The sequence below is a fragment of the Myotis myotis genome, unplaced genomic scaffold, assembly GCF_014108235.1.
Source record: "Myotis myotis isolate mMyoMyo1 unplaced genomic scaffold, mMyoMyo1.p scaffold_m19_p_28, whole genome shotgun sequence".
NCBI classification, from domain to species: Eukaryota; Metazoa; Chordata; class Mammalia; order Chiroptera; family Vespertilionidae; genus Myotis; species Myotis myotis.
Genome location: NW_023416333.1, coordinates 883,116 through 902,112, shown reverse-complemented (window position 1 = coordinate 902,112; position 18,997 = coordinate 883,116). Strand labels below are relative to the sequence as shown.

Genomic DNA, 18,997 nt, shown 5'->3' with positions numbered 1-18,997 from the left:
AACTTGTTTTGTATCCTTATGTTTCTCTCCTTATCCTATATAATAAAGAGCTAATATTCAAATGGTCTTCACGCCCTCATGCCATCAGGCTGTGATGCCTTCACGCTGTCACAATCCATCACCAGGAGGTTGCATGCGTGTGGAGCCGTGGAGGCGGATCCCGATGTCGCGGCAAGGTTGGGGGTCCCCCTGAGGCCACGCCCCCTGCCCCAGCACCAGGATGGGAGGCTGGATCCCCCACCTGGCAGAGCTTGACTTGGGTGGGGCCGGCTGGGTCTAGGTGTTGCCCAATGGAGGTGGGTCCAGCTGGACACTTCTGTTATAGAGAAAGGGCAAATAGCAATATTAAAATATTACCTCTAATTTCCTTTTAATGTGCACGAATTTCATGCACCAGGCCACTAAACCATCTTGATTTCATAGTTGTAAAATGTGTGTCTCTGTGCTTTACCTGTTAACATTATTTTTTCAGCTATTTTTTCTTTTCTTTCTCAAGTACATTTTTATCTATTTCAGAAATGAAGGTAGAGGTAGAGAGAGATAGAAATATCAATGATGAGAGAGCAATATTGATCAGCTGCCTCCTGCACACCCGACACTGGGGATTGAGCCCACAACCTGGTCATGTGCCCAGACCAGGAATGTAACCATTGACCTCCTGTACACCCCGTACTGGGGATCGAACAACAAGAGTTAATCCTGCGACTCTTCTTTTTTTTGCTAGTTTTTATGTAATTTTATTTTATTTATTAATCCTCATCCGATATTTTTCCATTGATTTTTAGGGAGAGTGGAAGAGAGAGGGAAATACAGGTAGAAACATGGATGTGAGAGAAACACATCAATTGGTTGCCTGTGACTAGAGCCAGGGCCCAAAGAGCCTGCAACCAAGGCAAGTGTCCTTTACCAGGCTCGAACCCGGGACACTTTGGTCCGCAGGCCGACACTCCATCTACTGAGCCAAACCGGCTAGGGCAATCCCGGGACTCCTTTTTTTTTAAAATATATTTTATTGATTTTTTCACCAAGAGGAAGGAAGAGGGATAGAGAGAAACATCAACAAGAGACAAACATCGATCAGCTGCCTCTTGCAGACCCCCCACTGGGGATTTGCCTGCAACCAAGGCACATGCCCTTGACCAGAATCGAACCTGGAACCCTTCAGTCCGCAGGCCGGGACTCTTAAGTGCCTAGTCCAACACTGTATCCACTGAGACAAACTAGCCAGGGCTTTACCTTGATTTTAAAGTTTTTTTTCCTGTAAACATAAATCTATATCTAGGATTTGTAGACATATGTCATCCTCATTTGTCAGTGTTCGAAATCATATCAAGGAAAGTTACTGGGGCAAAGTGATCGGCTGGGTGATTCAGGATACTCCTGTAGGTCCCAACCTCTTCTCCTAAGACTGTTTTCATGTTGCGTGACATTATGAACTCTTCTGGTGACCTCTTGGTAAATACTTATTTTCTTTCAGGGACCGTTGACCTTCAGGGATGTGGCCATACACTTCTCTCAGGAGGAGTGGAAATGCCTGGACCCAGCTCAGCGGAAATTGTACCTGGAGGTGATGGTGGAGAACTGCAGCAACCTGGCCTCCCTAGGTGAGGATGACTTCCTTCCCGAGTTCCTACTCCACCCGCAGGGTTTTCCTTTATTATTTTAACATCTCAAGGGGCTTCTGTTTTCTGTGTTAGATGCTTGCTCTCAAGGAACAAATTGAGCTCTAGCTCGTTTGGCTCAGTGGATAGAACACTGGTCTGCAGACTGAAAGGTTCTAGGTTTGATTCTGGACAGGGCCAATGCCAGGGTTGCTGGCTCACTCCCCAGTGGGTGCGTGCAGGAGATATCCTATCAGTGATTCTCATCATTGATGTTTCTCTTTCTCTCCCTCTCCTTTGCCCTCTGAAACCAATAAAAAAATACATTTTTTAAAAAAGGAACAAATTGGGGGTCCTTGGGATATAAAAGAAAGGCTTTTTGATGTATGTGAATTAAGAACTCAGTGTTTGCACACATTACGTGTTGTCTACACTTATTAAGGTACTATCAGAAAAGAATATTTTAGAAAATCATTTTCTATAGTATTGTAATATTCTACCATTTCTTCTGGCTAGAGTACAGTCTGGATTGCAAATGGGAAAGCCTCTATAAAAATTCACACTCCATTTTCTTTTCTTTTTTGATTTTTTTAAGATTTTATTGAATTCAGGGAGGAAGGGCGAGTTAGAGAGAGATAGAAACTTCAGCTGGGCATTAATTGATTTTTTTATATGTCCCCTGACCATATGTGTTCTCTATATAAATGGCCAGATATGGAATCACTGGTTTCCTGGTAACTTTAGTAAATATTGGAAAATCATTGTGTTTTCTTACTGGCTGTATCAGTGTGTTCATAATCTTGCTGACAGTGCATCAATGTTCTCATTTCTCCACTTAATTGGTAATACTTGTCATTTTTTATTGATTTATGGATGATTGACATCCTGTTAGGTGTTTGGTGGTGTATGATGGTGGTGCCCATTTACATTTCTCTGATGATGAATGAGTTGAACGTCACTTAATATTTCTATTGGAAATCTTTATATCCTGTTTGCAAAATGTCTATTCATCAGGTCCTCTGCACATTTTTCCATCATATTGTCTTTTTGGAGTTAAGTTGTATGACTTCCTTATATATTTTGGATCTTTAGCTTTTGAGGATGTAACATTGCTAGGCTTTTGTTGTTGCTGTTTCTCGGTGGTTTCTTTGGTATGCCAAACTTATTCTTTTGTAGTCTCATTTCTTTATTTTTTAGCTTTTTTGTTATGCCTGAAAAGATACGTACAAACCAGTATTTTTCAGAGTGATGGTAAAGTTCATTAACTATGATTTCTTCCAATGTTTTCATTGGCTTCAGGTCTCAAATTTTAGATGTTAATCCATTCTAATTTCATTATGGTTCATGGCCTGTGAACACAGTCTAGTTTTATAATTTTTGCATGTATCTCTTCCGTTTTTGTTACACTACTTCGTGAAGAATCTGTCTTTCCCTATTGTGTGTTCTTGCCTTCTATCTTACACATTAGTTAACCATATAGCTTTGGACATTTTAAAAGTTGTGTTACTTCTTTTTTCATGTTGACTTGTAAAAGGTCTGTATATATTATAGATATTAACTACTTATCAGATAATAGGCTTTGGAGACCTTTTTTCCCATTTCCCTGCTTGTATTTTGAACGCACTGACAATTTCCTTTAATGTGAAGTTATTTTTACATGAGGTTTAATGCCTTTTGACTATTATGCTTTGTTTACCTTTCCTCTTAGTGCTAGAATAAAAAATCAAATATCATAAAAACTTTTCTTCATGGCCTAGCCAGATGGCTTCAGTGGATAGAGTGTCAGCCTGTGGACAGAAGAGTCCTGGGCTGGAATCTGATGAAGGGCACATGAGCAGGTTGCAGGCTCCATCTCCAGTAGGGGCCATGCAGGAGGCAGCCATTCAGTGAATATCTTAATGTTTCTATCTCTCTTTCCTTCTCCCTTCCTCTCTGAAATCAATAAAAATATATTTGAAAACAAAACCATTTCTGTAACTTGTCATTTAATAGATTGACTTATTAGCTTTATGTCTCAATCTTTAATACATTTTGGTTTAATATTTGTATGTGGTGTTTAATTACAGTCCAACTTCACTCATTCTTTTACACGTAGACATCTAAGTATGTCAACACTATTCGTATGTGTGAGAATCTGCTTTACTTTTTTGGTGGTATAAGTACCCTTGTAGAAGATTATTTTACCTCATGGGTGGGAAGTTGTACGTAGGCTCTTTATTCTACAGTGCTTCTTTTTTGTAGTTGTTGTTAATCCTCACATGAGGACATTTTTTCCATTGCTTTTCAGAGAGAGTGGAAGGGTGGGAGCAAGGAGGGGGGAGAGAGAGGGAAACATTCATGTGAGAGAGACACATCGACTGGCCCCCTTCTACTCAAGCCTCAACCCAGGTTGGGTGGCAGTTTGTAGCCAAGGTATGTGCCCTTTACGGGGATTTGAACCTGCCACCCTTATGTGCACAGGATGATGCTCTAACCCTGAGCCACACTGGTCAGGGCCTAATGTGCTCCTTTATTTACCTGTGTCTTAATGTGTAGATGATAACTTTTGGATCACACCAGTTTTGAAATATTTTTTTAAAATAATGAAGCATGATGCCTTTAAGGTTATACTGTGTCTCTCATGTTAGTTTTGGTTCCCTGGTGTCCTGTGTCATTTCATACCCATTTTAGGATGAGGTTTGCTAATTTTGTGAAAAGTGATATTGAGACGTGGATAGTGACTGCTTTGAATGTTTATGTCAACCTTGGGTACTGGTGACAGCTTATTCTGTTAACATTCCAATTTAAGGTTGCATGTGTAGTTCATTTATTGAGTTCTTTTTTTTTTTTTTTTTTTAAATATATTTTATTGATCCTTTACAGAGAGGAAGGGAGAGAGATAGTTAGAAACATCGATGAAAGAGAAACATCGATCAGCTGCCTCCTGCACATCTCCCACCGGGGATGTGCCCGCAACCCAGGCACATGCCCCTGACCGGAATCGAACCCGGGACCCTTCAGTCCGCAGGCCGACGCTCTATCCACTGAGCCAAACCGGTTTCGGCTTATTGAGTTCTTTAAAGACACTCAGCACTACTCTATACTTTATTTTTATTGGTTTTAGAGGAAGAGAGCCATGGGGCGAGAGTGGGCGGGGGCCCGGGGTAGAGAGAGAGAGAGAGGGAGAGAGAGAGAGAGACATACATTTACTTCCCCATTTAGTTATGCATTCATTGGTTACTTTTTAATGTGCCCTGAGTACAGATCAAAACTGCAATGTTTTGGTATGAGGACCACACTCTAAACAACTGAATTACTGGGGTAAGGAAAGAATATCCTTTTCTTATCTGTGGTTTAGGCACCCTAGGTGAAGATCTTAAGACCTTTCCAGGAGCATGTCTATGTAGGCCTTTTATTCTACCTTGCTTCATTATTTCTCTTAATGTCTGTATTACAGGTTTTTTATTTCTTCGTTTATATATATATTTTTTTATTAATTTCAGAGAGGAAGGTAGAGGGAAAGTTAGAAACATCAATGATGAGAGAGAATCATTGATAGGTTGCCTTCTACACGTTTCCTAGTGGGGATCAAGCTGGCAACCCTGGCATCTGCCCTTGACCGTAATCGAACCTGGGAACCTTCAGTTCACAGGCTGGTGCTCTATCTCCTGAACCAAACTGGCTAAAGCTGTATTAGAGTGTTTTTTTTGATAACAGAAGCATTGAAGTATGTTTTAAAATCAGAAAGCCTGCCAAAACCGGTTTGGCTCAGTGGATAGAGCGTCAGCCTGCGGACTGAAAGGTCCCAGGTTCGATTCCGGTCAAGGGCATGTACCTAGGTTGCGGGCACTTCCCCAGTGGGGAATGTGCAGGAGGCAGCTGATCGATGTTTCTAACTCTCTATCTCTCTCCCTTCCTCTCTGTAAAAAAATCAATAAAAATATATTTAAAAAAAAACAAACAAAAAAAACCTCTCTCTTAAAAAAAAAAATAAAAAAATAAAATAAAATCAGAAAGCCTGACGCCTTTAATTTCATACATTCTTTTCACTATTGACTTGGTTACATTGAGCCCTGTGACATTCACATGAATTGTAGAAAGAGCTTTTCTATTTCCACCAAAAGTGTCATTGGGACTTTGATAGGGATTGCTTTGAATGTTTAGGTTACTTTGGGTACTAATGACAGCTGATACTGTTAGCATTTCAGAGTAGGGTCATGGAATGTGTTTTCCAACTTAGTTATTTGTTCTTTAATTACAGCCGTCAATGTGTGTGTATATGTTTTCTTTTGTTAATCTTCAAGCTTTGTTTTTTTTTTCCATTGAGTTTTAAAGAGAGGGAGAGGGCAATAGAGATAGAAATAGAAATAGGGAATGAAATATGGATGGTGAGAGAGACACATTGTTTCGCTTCTCACATGTCCCAAACGGGGTTGAAATTGAACCTGAAACCATTTGGTGGTGGCCCCATGCTCTAACGAAGGAGACACACTGCAGAGGGCAGCTACTAGTATTTTATACTTTACAGCATAGAAGTCATGCACCTTCTTAGGAAGTAAACTGTTAATATTTTATTTTCCGTTATGCTGGTAATCATGCAAATACATAATTAATTTGTTATTCTGTATTAAGTTCTGTTCCTGTACAGGGACACAGCTAACTTCATTGTTTGGTTCTATATACCATGTTTTGAGAAATCAATTATATATTTATCTCTATATTCATATGTATGTATATTTTTATTTTTATTTTTATTTTTTTTTTTAAATATATTTTATTGATTTTTTACAGAGAGGAAGAGAGAGAGATAGAGAGTTAGAAACATCGATGAGAAAGAAACATCGATCAGCTGCCTCCTGCACATCTCCCACTGGGTATGTGCCCGCAACCCAGGTACATGCCCTTGACCGGAATTGAACCCAGGACCCTTCAGTCCGCAGGCCAACGCTCTATCCACTGAGCCAAACCGGTTTCGGCTGTATGTATATTTTTAGAAATGGGGAGTCTGTGATTTGCAATACAGAATTGTGTTACGTATTAGCAGAGATCATTTTATTTATTTCCTATTTTTTGTTTTGACCATGGGAATTACTTAAAATACCTTAAGGTTATAACAGTGTACCTTAAACTCATAGTGTCAACTGCATACAAAAAATCTCTGCTGATTGCCAATTCTATCCATGTACCCACATAAGTTGATAGCACATTGTCTTTAATGTTGTTTGTCTTACAGAAGAGATTTAAGATTATATTCTTTTATTTTTTTAAAAATACTTTTTAAAATTTTATTTTAGAGACGATGGAGATGGGGAGAGAGATAGACACATCATGATGAGAGAGAATCATTGATTGGCCACCTCCTGCGCACCCCACACTGGGGAATGAGCTGAAACACAGGCATGAGCCCTGACCAGGACTCAACCTGTGACCTCCTGGTTCATAAATAGATGCTTAACTACTGAGCCACTCAATTCTGCCAATTCCTTCTATTTTCTAAAGTTACACAGGAGAAATCAAAGTAATATATGTTTCTTTATTACAACACCACAAATTTTTATAGTTCTGTATATTGTTCCGAACACAAGGCATCTTTATGTGTTCATATGTTAGTGTTGTGTAGAATTTTTAAATTACCTCAGACGGATTTGTTATAGGGCAGGTCTAATCATGAGAAGGTCTAATAATGAGAAAGTTTTAAAGCTGGAGCAGTTGTTTCCTCTCCATTGTTTATCATCTATTCTGTCAATATTCCTGTTGGATGGGTTTTGTTCATTTATCAGTTCGATGTTTTATCTCGTGCCCTATCCCCCCAATAGTTTTCTGCTTAGAAACCCCCTAATGATCTTAGAGGAGCTGTCTTTTCCATGAGGAATTATTTTTTTATATGTTTTTAGGTAGTATTCTGGTACTCGTGATATTTTCATTGTTTTTATCTGTTCTCATGTTATACTCATTCCACTTAGAATTCAGTGAGCTGCTTGCATTTGTATGTCTCTTTTTCCAATTGTCAGGATCTTAAACGTTTAATTTTTTATATAAGCTACCTATTCCTTTTCATTATTCTCTCTCTATGGGGTTGCCTTGGTGGTCGATTTGTTAGTGTCTTAGGAGTTCCTTAAATCTCTTCACATTTTCACATGTTTGTTGGCGTCTCTGGATTAAAATGTTAATGAATTAAAATTTTAATGATTTATGTACAAATTCTTTGATTAGATACTATTTTTTTATTTTTATTTTTTAAAAAATATATTTTATTGACTTTTTTACAGAGAAGAAGGGAGAGGAAATAGAGAGTTAGAAACATCGATGAGAGAGAAACATCGATCAGCTGCCTCCTGCACATCCCCTACTGGGGATGTGCCCGCAACCAAGGTACATTCCCTTGACTGGAACTGAACGTGGGACCCCTCAGTCCACGGGCTGATGCTCTATCCACTGAGCCAAACTGGTCAGGGCTATTTACTATTTTTTTTTTAAATGTGTCTTTTTTTTTTAAATTAAATCTTTATTGTTCAGATTATTACAATTGTTCCTCTTTTTCCCCCCATAGCTCCCCTCCACCCGTTTCCACCCCCACCCTCCACCCTCACCCCCCCTCCGCCCTCACCCCCCTCCCCGTCCTCATCCATAGGTGCACGATTTTTGTTCAGTCTCTTCCCGTATCCCCCACACCCCTTTCCCCCCCAAGAATAGTCAGTCCACTCCCTTTCTATGCCCCTGATTCTATTATAATCAACAGTTAATATGTTCATCCGATTATTTATTCACTTGATTTTTAGATTTACTTGTTGATAGATGTGTATTTGTTGTTCATAGTTTGTATCTTTACCTTTTTCTTCTTCTTCCTCTTCTTAAAGGATACCTTTCAGCATTTCATATAATACCTGTTTAGTGGTGATGAACTCCTTTAGCTTTTTCTTACCTGTGCAGCTCTTTATCTGACCTTCAATTCTGAATGATAGCTTTGCTGGATAAAGTAATCTTGGTTGTAGGTTCTTGGTATTCATCACTTTGAATATTTCTTGCCACTCCCTTCTGGCCTGCAAAGTTTCTGTTGAGAAATCAGCTGACAGTCAGTCGTATGGGTACTCTCTTGTAGGTAACTGACTGTCTTTCTTTTGCTGCTTTTAAGATCCTCTCTGTCTTTTGCTCTTGGCATTTTAATTATGATGTGTCTTGCTGTGGTCCTCTTTGGATTCCTTTTGTTTGGGTTTCTCTGTGCTTCCTGGACTTGTAAGTCTATTTCTTTCACCAGGTAGGGGAAGTTTTCTGTCATTATTTTTTCAAATAGGTTTTCAGTATCTTGCTCTCTCTCTTCTTCTGGCATCCCTATAATTCGTATGTTGGTACGCTTGAAGCTGTCCCAGAGTCTCCTTACACTATCTTCGTATTTTTGGATTCTTTTTTCATTTTGCTTTTCCAGTTGTGTGTGTTTTGCTTCTTCATATTTCAAATCTTTGACTTGATTCTTGCGATCCTCTGGTCTGCTGTTGGGAGTCTGTATAATATTCTTTATTTCAGTCAGTGTAGGCTTAATAATTTCTAGTTGGTCCTTTATCACAACCTCAAGGGTCTCATTAGATTTCTTGAGGGTCTCATTAAGTTTATCGGCGGTTTCTAGAAAATTCTTGAAAAACCTTAAAAGTGTGGTTTTGAATTCTATATCCAGTCATTTGCTTTCCTCCATTTCTGTCATTTGTGTCCTGTTTCTTTGTCTCCGCATTTTTTATGCTTCCCTGTGTTGGTAGAGTGGCTTTGTGTGCTAGGTGTCCTATAGGGCCCAGTGGCTCAGCCTCCCCAATTACCTGAGGTAGACACTCTTGGTGCACCCCCTTGTGGGCTTTGTGCACAGTCTTGTTGTAGTTAAGCCTTGATTGTCGTAGGTAACACTGGGAGGGATTGACCTCCAGGCAACTTGGCTGTGAGAATCAGCTGTGTCTGCAGTGGGAGAACTTCTGTGCTGGAGACACCCCTCCGGGTCAAGACTTGCTTCAATGGGGCTTTGGTGCTCACTGAGTCTACCCCCTGAGTGTGTCCTTTATGGATCCGAGGAGCTGCAGTCTGGATGGTCTCACTCTGACGTCCGGGCACACCCACACCAGCTCCTGGATCTCTAAGGAGGTGCTAATCTAGCCTTTTCCTGAGGCTATCCAGCAGGAGCCAGCTGTGAAGCAATGCAAGTTGCCCTGGGGCCTTGGGCCAGCTGCAGTTTTTTAGGTAATTATCAGATTGCAAAGGGCCAGGCCTTTCATATGCAAAAGCCTCCGACATAGCTTGGGTGGGGTGGGGTCCCAGGGGATCAACAGGGCGGAGCAAGCTGTTATGGCTGCTCTCAGTCCTGCCCTCAGAGGCCCTACTTCTCAGTGTCCGGGCAATTGCTGCAAGCACTTCCGAGAGAAAGCTATCCTCAAGTTCCGACTGATGCCAGACAGTCCAGTTTGGCATCCCCAGAGACTCGCCCGGAACTGGAGCTTAGAGCTTGAGACTCCCTCCCGATTGAAAAAGACAACTGTGTCCTCAGCCGCCAGCCCTCTCCGCGTGCGCCTCTGCACCTCTGTATTTTACTCCCACACTGAACCTCCTCTGAGTCTCGGTATGCTTTTCTCTTTCCTTCTAGTTGTAGAATTTCCACTCAGCCAGCCTTCCTGTGGTTCTGGATGATGTCCGTTCCGTCTTTTAGTTGTATTTTTGAAGTTGTTGTGGGAGGCAGCAATTTACAGTGTTTAACTATGCCGGCATCTTGGTTTCTCCTAAATCTTAAATGTATCTTTATTGATTTCAGAGAGGAAACGAGAGGGAGAGTAATAGAAACATTAGTGAAGAGACAGAATCATTGATCGCATGCCTCCTGTACATTGGGGGAATCGATCCTTCAACCCAGGCCTGTGCTCTTATGTGGGACCAAACTGTGACCTCCTTGTTCATAGGTAGAATCTCTACCACTGAGCTACCACTCTCAGGCAAATTCTTTGATCTTTTGAGTTGATCACATCATTCATTCATGATTCTACTCTATTTTTTAATTCCTATTTTATGTATTTCAATTTCCTCTTTTGGTGTGATGTTTGTAAAATACTTTCTCATTGTATTTTTATTTTGATTAAATAATATTTTTGTGATATTATATAGTTGTCTTTTTTTCCTTCTTTACAGAATTAAGATGTTTATTTTCCGTTCTTTTTGAGATATTTAATATATTTTCATTAATGTAGTGCCAGTTTGAATATATTTATTTTGTTTTCCTGATGGTACACTTTTTCTGTGTTTTTTTTTGTTTGTTTGTTTTTTCAAGACTTGATGTCTTTTGTTCAGATTTCTGAATTGTAAAGTAGCAGGCCTTTGAACATGCTTTCTATAGGAAGTAACAAATAATAACCTCTGGAACAAATTCTCCTTTCGGTCAACACTATTTTCAGGATCTCTGTTCTTGGTTCGGTTGTCTTTTTCATTTCCCAGTTGCAAATGTTCTCTGTTTCCTTCTAAGACACACAGTGTTTTTTCAGGTTTCATATACATGTTCAGTACCGCAGTCTTTATGGTGCTTGAACGATTTCTCATTTGTAGCAGCCATTACAGGGCACTCACTGTGCACTGCCATTCTGTTCACACTCTATGTCATACACAACTGACACTTGTTCAAGGGGCTTCAAAACAGGGAGATCGTTGAACATGCACTTCCCTCATACCTCTCTTTCTCTCCAGCGAAGAAACTGGTAATTAGGAGTGTTTTTATAATATTACCATTGCATGCGAGGAGGTTTACGCAGGTATCATTTGCAAATGTAGGCAACTCTTTGTCCCTCTTTGATGTGAGTTTTCCTCATTGTACCTATCTTGAGCTTTGTTGAATACTTCCTTGGGTCTTGGAGTACCCAAAACTGTCATTGGCCTATAGTTGCTGATAACTTCAGCACTCACCACCTGATTGTCAAACTTGAAAATTTGATTTCTTTCAGGTATGTCATCGGAAGATGACCAGGCCTTTATTCCAAAGCCCAGAATACAAGATTTATTCTCTGAAATAATACTGGTAAGATATAAAAGGTGTCGCTTTGATAATGTACACTTAATGAAAGCCTTGGCTGAAACCAGTTTGGCTCAGTGGATAGAGCATCAGCCTGCGGACTGAAAGGTCCCAGGTTCAATTCCGGTCAAGGGCATGTACCTGGGTGCGGGCACATCCCCAGTAGGAGATGTGCAGAAGGCACCTGATTGATGTTTCTCTCTCATCGATGTTTCTAACTCTCTATCTCTCTCCCTTCCTCTCTGTAAAAAATCAATAAAATATATTTTAAAAAAATAAAAAAAGAAAGAAAGCCTTGGAAGAGTGTGATGAGAAGAGACTGAATTAAGTCTACCAGACCTGAGGCACTCACTGAACCTAGGCAAAGTACCGAAAATTAGGTACAGCGGTATAGTGGCAGATTCGGAAATTACCAAAAAATCGGTACAGCGGTCTGGTAGGGTTAATATAAACAGAACTAATCTGGAATAGTTATCATAACAGAATTGTTGTTACCTCTACAGGTCAAGTGTATAATACTTTTGTGAAACCTTCGATATTAGAGTTAGTTCCATTGGCAAATCAGTGTGTTTCTGCAGGTGAAAGTCGAAAACAACTTTTTACTGTTATGCATTCTTGGAAAGGAAATCTGGAAAAACTAGGAATTGTAGTCTGTAGTGTAAATAGTCCTTTGAATTGCTTAAAATGTGTGGTGGGATTATATTTTCATGCAATCATTTCTAAAATGTAGAGATTTATAATGTACCTATAAAATTTAAATATATTCATATTGGAAATCTTATGAATAGTATATATATTATTATATTATTATACATATAACATATATTATATATATTATATATATATATATTCTATTGATTTTTTTTACAGAGAGGAAGGGCAAGGGCTAGAGAGTAAGAAACATCGATGAGAGAGAAAGATCAAACAGCTACCTCCTGCACACTCCCTACTGCAGATGTGTCTGCAACCAAGGTACATGCCCTGACTGGATTCAAACCTGGGATCCCCCAGTCCACAGGCCGACGCTCTTTCGTCTGAAGCAAACCGGCCAGGGCTTATTATTACTTTCAAATATATTTTTATTAAACTCAGAGAAGTACTGAGAGAGAGAGAGTGAGAGAAACATCATTGATAAGAAACAATCATTGATCAGCTGCCTCCAGCATGCCGCCCATGAGGATTAAACCGGAAACCTGAGCATGTTCCCTTGACTGAAATTGAACCTGGGTCCCTTCAGTCCTCAGGGTAATGCTCTATTCACTGAGCCAATTAGGCTAGGTATTTCATTATTTTTTTTGTAAGAAAAAATATTTTTATTGATTTTTGATAGGAACATAGATAAAAAGAGAAAGGCAAACATCAATGATGAGAGATAATCACACTCTATGTGATTATCATATCTTGGCTGCCTCCTGCATTCCTCACACAGGGGACCGATTCCAAACCCAGGGCTTGTGCCCTCACCCGGAATGGAACCATGACCATCTTGCGCATACATTGAAGCTCAACCAGTGAGCCATGCTTGCTGGGCAATTTGGCAGTCTTTTATTTATTTATTTATTTTAAAATATATTATTGAATTTTTACAGGGAGGAAGGGAGGAAGATAGAGAGGTAGAAACATTGATCAGCTGCCTACTGCACACTCCCAACTGGGGACATGCCCACAACCAAGGGACATGCCCTTGACCGGAATCGAATCTGGACCCTTCAGTCCGCAGGCCAACGCACTATCCACTGAACCAAACCAGCTAGGGCAATTTGGCAGTCTCTTTTTTTTTTTTTAATATATTTTATTGATTTTACAGAGAGGAAGGGAGAGAGACAGAGAGCCAGAAACATCGATGAGAGAGAAACATCGATCAGCTGCCCCCCGCACACTCCCCACTGGGGATGTGCCCATAACCAAGGCACATGCCCTTGACTGGAACCGAACCTGGGACCCTTGAGTCCACAGGCCAACACTCTATCCACTGAGCCAAACCGGCCACGGCAATTTGTCAGTCTCTTAAACGGGAATTCATTCTTCCTTCTCTGACAATGTTTTGTATTTATTTTTTGTCTATAATTTTATTAAATTAGGAAAGCTTTTTCTATAAAACGCACTGGTTTAATGAGTATCACATAATGGTTCTTATGGAACAAGTGTACAAGTTTAATGAAGTTATAACTGTCATTAAAGGACTTTCTATCTCTCATTGTCACCAGAGTACCTATAATGGAGAGAGCAGTTATCAATGGATTGAACATTGGAAAAATTTTAAGCAAGAGTCATATCTTAATCATCAGTGGAGAAGAGAGCTTGCAGAGGACCATTATAAAAGTGGAAAAGTCATTGACCAAATGTCCAATCCCAATACACATCAGGTTATTCTTATTGTGGAGAAGACACACAAAGGAAGTAAATGTGTCCAGTCTTTTCAGCAGTCTTCAAATTACCATGAACAAGAGAATATTCATTCAGGGGAGGAGGCTGACAAATGGAATCCTTGTGGTAGACTTTCCAGTCAAATATTCAGTCTAACTAAAATGAAAAAATTCCATAATAGAGAAAAACCTTATAAATGTAAAGATTCTGGTAAAATATCTAATTGGCCTTCAGTTTGTACTCTAAGTCAGAAAATTCATACTGGAGAGAAGCCTTACAAATGTAAAGCATGTGGCAAAACCTTTAAATGTCATTCATCTCTTACTGTACATGAGGGAAGAATTCATACTATTGCACAATTTTACAAACTCAGAGAAGATGGACAATGCTTTAGTCAGTCCTCAGGTCATACTCAACCTCATAGAAATTATCCAGGAGTAAAGTCTTATAAATGTTCAGAATGTGACAAAGACTTTAGCCGGTGCTGTACCCTTAGTACTCATCTGAGAATTCACACTGGAGAGAAACCTTATGACTGTAGAGATTGTGGCAAAGCCTTTGGCAGCTCCTCAGACCTTAGGAAGCATCAGAGAATTCATACTGGAGAGAAGCCTTATAAATGTAGAGAATGTGGTAAAGCCTTTAGATGGTCCTCACATCTTAATACGCATCAGAGAGTTCATACGGAAGAGAAGCCTTATAAATGTAGAGAATGTGGCGAAGCCTTTAGATGTTACTCCCAGCTTACTAGACATCAGAAAGTTCATACTGGAGAGAAGCCTAATAAATGTAGAGAATGTGGCAAAGCCTTTAGATGGTCCTCACACCTTGCTAGACATCAGAAAGTTCATACTGGAGAGAAGCCTTATAAATGTGGAGAATGTGGCAAAGCCTATATATGGTATTCACGCCTTACTAGGCATCAGAGAGTTCATACTGGAGAGAAGCCTTATAAATGTAGAGAATGTGGTAAAGCCTTTAGATGGTCCTCATATCTTAATACTCATCAGAGAGTTCATACTGGAGAGAAACCTTATAAATGTGGAGAATGTGTTAAATCGTATAGATCGTACTCACACCTTACTAGGCATCAGAGAGTTCATACTGGAGAGAAGCCTTATAAATGTAGAGAATGTGGAAAAGCCTTTACAAGGTCCTCACACCTTACTACACATCAGAGTGTTCATACTGGAGAGAAACTTTATAAATGTGGAGAATATGGCAAAGTCTAGATGCTCCTCAGAACTTAGTCTGCATAACAGAGTTCATACTGGAGAGAAACCTTGTAAGTATAGAGTAAGTGGCAAAACCTTTAGAAGGTCCTCAGAAGTCTTATACTATATATGTAGAGAACGTGGGAAAACCTTCAGTGTAGCATCATACCTAAAGTAGAGAGATCATACTGGAGAGAAGCCTTTTAAATATAGAAAGTACAACAAAGATTTTATTTACTGTTTCTGCCATACTAGACAGCATAGATTTCATAGTTGAGAGAAGTCTTAGAGATGTGCAGTTTCGTGAGTCCTTGACCAGCAGTGAGAACTTACTGAACATCACAGAATTCACTCTGGACAGAAGCCTAATGAATGTGAAAAATGGAAAAAAGCTTTGAAAAGTCATTCAGGTATTACTGTACTTGAGAGACTTCCTAACAGAGAGAGTCCTTACAAATGTAAAGAATAGGCTGGAGCCTTTACCCACAGCTCAAAATTTACTAAACATCAGAGATTTCATACTGGAGGAAACCTTACACTGTAGAAAATGTGAGAAAGCACTGGCTGGCATGACTCAGTGGCTTACCTTCGACCACGCACCACAATGTCAGGGTGCAATTCCTGGTCAGGGCAGTGGCCCTGGTTGTGGAAGCGATCTCCAGTGTGGGGCTGGTAGGAGCAAGCTGATCCACGATTCCCTCTTATACATATTTCTATCACACACTCTTCTTTCCTCTCTGAAATCAATAAAAATATATTTTGAAAGAAAAAAAAATAGGAAACCTTTAGTCAGTGTGTATTCCTGTACATCAGAGAGTTTATACTGGAGAGAAACATTGCAAATGTGATGAGTGATATAATCTTTTTCTATCAATGGAGTCTCTTAAAATCAGAGAATTCATTGTGAAGGGAAGCCTTACAAAGGTGAAGAATGAGGCACAACTTTTAATTATCCTTGTCTTACTCAATTCAAGAGAACTCGTACTGGAGGGAACACCTATAAATGTACTATGTGAGAATTTGATTAGCAGTGGGGTTGCCTGCATTGTGAAGCTTCATTGTAGAGCGTGGACCCATGAAGCAGGAAGTCAGCATTCATTTCCCGATTAAGTCTCATACCCTGTTTGTGGACTATATATCCAGTAGTTTTCATGCAAGAGGCAGCTTATAGATGATTCTCTGTTATCATTGCTGTTTCTATCTCTCTCCCTCTCCCTTCTCTCTCAAATCCTATACCAGTGATGTAGTACAATGTAGGAGATGTTTCATACCCAGGATGCAGAATTGCTATGAACTCTGCATTGGAGAGAGGACACCTGTTTCCAAGCTGCACTCCTAGCTGAACCCGGAAAATTAAGTTTATTTCTTTCATTTCCTATTCTCTGTGTTATGTTTTTCTTTTCTCATTTTTCTACTCAGCTGATACTCTTTTCTGCAGCGCTTTAACAATGCCATCTAAACCTCTTCCCCTCCCACATGAGCCCTCTGCCCCCTGTAGCTTCTGTTCTGCAATTTAGAATTTCACTATTGCAATAACTGACTTCAGAATTTGGCAATATCTTGCTCTATATTCATGTAGTAGAAAGGTGACCATTGATGTTTCCATGCTGGATTCTAGATTTTGAATATGAATGTTAATTTTTGGATTATAATAAATTGGCTTCTGTGTGCTTTATAACTGGAATGATTTTTCTTGTCCTGATTTTTATTGTTTTCCTTAAGAATTTCTCAGTGTTACCTCATTCCCTTCTTTCTTGGGATGAACTCAGCCCTTGTTAAACAAATTTTATTGTCAATTACTTAAATGTTGCTGGATGTTGGTCATTCTTCCAAGAGGAATCCCAGAGACCAATGCAGATTTTCGGTTGAAAAATTTTCTTTTTCATCAGAAGTTATTTTGTATATTGACAGCATGTCCACAGTTATGTTCATAGGCGCGTTAGTTGTCCCCGCATTGTTTTCCTACCGTCACTGTAAGTCCCAGGGACGGCAGGATAGCAGTGATTGAAATGAAAGCGCCACATACATTCCTTCTCCAGTGACTTGTAAATTTGTACAAGCTGGTAATATCAGATGCTTTGCATGGGCCAACCCAAAGGATCACACAATGATTAAAGAAGCTAGATATTGGGTACCCTTCTACTCTACTTCCTTACATTTCCATGGAGCATTTATATGTATAAGAATCTCCTGATATTTTGTGACTAGGTCTCTATCTGGACCAAGGGCTTTATAGTTTTGTTCAGGACAAAACTATTGGATCCGGATCATTGATAGGAATTTGATGTCACCTAGACAAGAGTTCCATTTTTCTGGTACTGTAGTGAGTAATATTGAGGGTGTGTATTGATGGAAAAGATACAAAAGATTTGTTTTTCACTTGGTCATTAGGAAAATAGATGAAGCAGACATTGTTTCTAGGTTAAGAGGGCCTTCTGTCTTCGTTTTGTTCAGAATGCATATTCTGCTTTGGGGTGAAAAGCTCTTAGAGACTTCAATATGTTTTATCTCATGGCACAAATGTAGTAATTACTGAAATTCAGAGGTCTACCAAAATATGTATTTTGCCAACCTGTCTAAAAAATGTCTGACTTTGACTCATGCACGCCACACAGCTATTACTGTGTTGGCCTTTGTCACATTTTATTCGACACTCTATGGGTAATGTAGTCTATTCTATTGACTACATAGCCAGGTGTTTCTTGTTCTAAAAATTCTCGCAGCACACCAGTTTGCCAGTGTGACACTCTGCTTGATAATCTCTGCTATAAACTTACCAAATCCATCTTGTCTAATGAGTCATTTAAGACCAATTTTTCGTATTGACTTTTTTTTTTCTGGCAGATCTATCCATTGATGTCAATGGGAAGCTAAAGTCCCTAGCTAGGACTGTGTTAATTAGTTTAAAAATGCCAATAACTACATACCTATCAATAATCACTTACATATAAATGAGTTAACTGCTTCAACCAGAAAACACAGGGTAGCTAAATGGATATGAGAACAATACCCACAATTATGCTGTGTAAATGAGACCCATTTCAGATGAAAGTAAAGGGTTGGAAAAAAAGTTATTTCATCTCTACCTTTGGGCCCCAAAGAAACTACTCTGCAGAGAATTTTGCTCTGGTGAGAGCTCTAATCTTGGACTGTGTACATATAACAGGCATGAGGATAACCGTGCTCAGAGTTAGCTGACCCATGTGGAAGCTCTGCCTTTTAGTGAAGTCAGCACGTAAATAGTTTTTCATTCCCCAGAAATTTGTTTTGGAAGGAAAAGTAGAAGGAGACTTTCTGTATTATTATCAATGGCCCATTAATGAGATTACAGAGACTACTAAATTAATAACATTCATTTGACAATGTACTCCCAGAACACACAGACCTCAAAGATCACAACTTACTATCAATATATTCTGTTGAAAAATACATTAATTAAAATTTCTCCGAAAAAAAAAAAAATTTCTCTCCCACAGTGTTGGAAGGTATCTTATGTTATCGGGTGCCTACCCATGGATGGACATCTGTGTCTGTTTCTGACACTTCCGTCATCTACAATAGAAATTAGACTTCAAAAATGAACAGTCAAAACATAAGTAGACAGCCATCCGAAAACACTGGTGTGGCCTATCAAATGAATGTTACTGGTAATAGTAGCTGTAATTAATAATAACAATAGGATTCTGTCAAGCTTACATATATGTATCACAGCTATTAATATTACTGAAAGTATATGCCCTTAAACTATAAGAAAATATACTAAACACAATATATAATAAGTAAAACAAAACCTGAATCATAATAACAAATTT

At 39.3% G+C, this 18,997-nt stretch overlaps 1 pseudogene; it reads left to right on the top strand.

The window, feature by feature from the left end:
• Positions 1–209: 209 nt before the first annotated feature.
• LOC118649207 lies at positions 210–16,869 on the top strand (annotated as a pseudogene).
• The last annotated feature ends 2,128 nt before the right edge of the window (positions 16,870–18,997 follow it).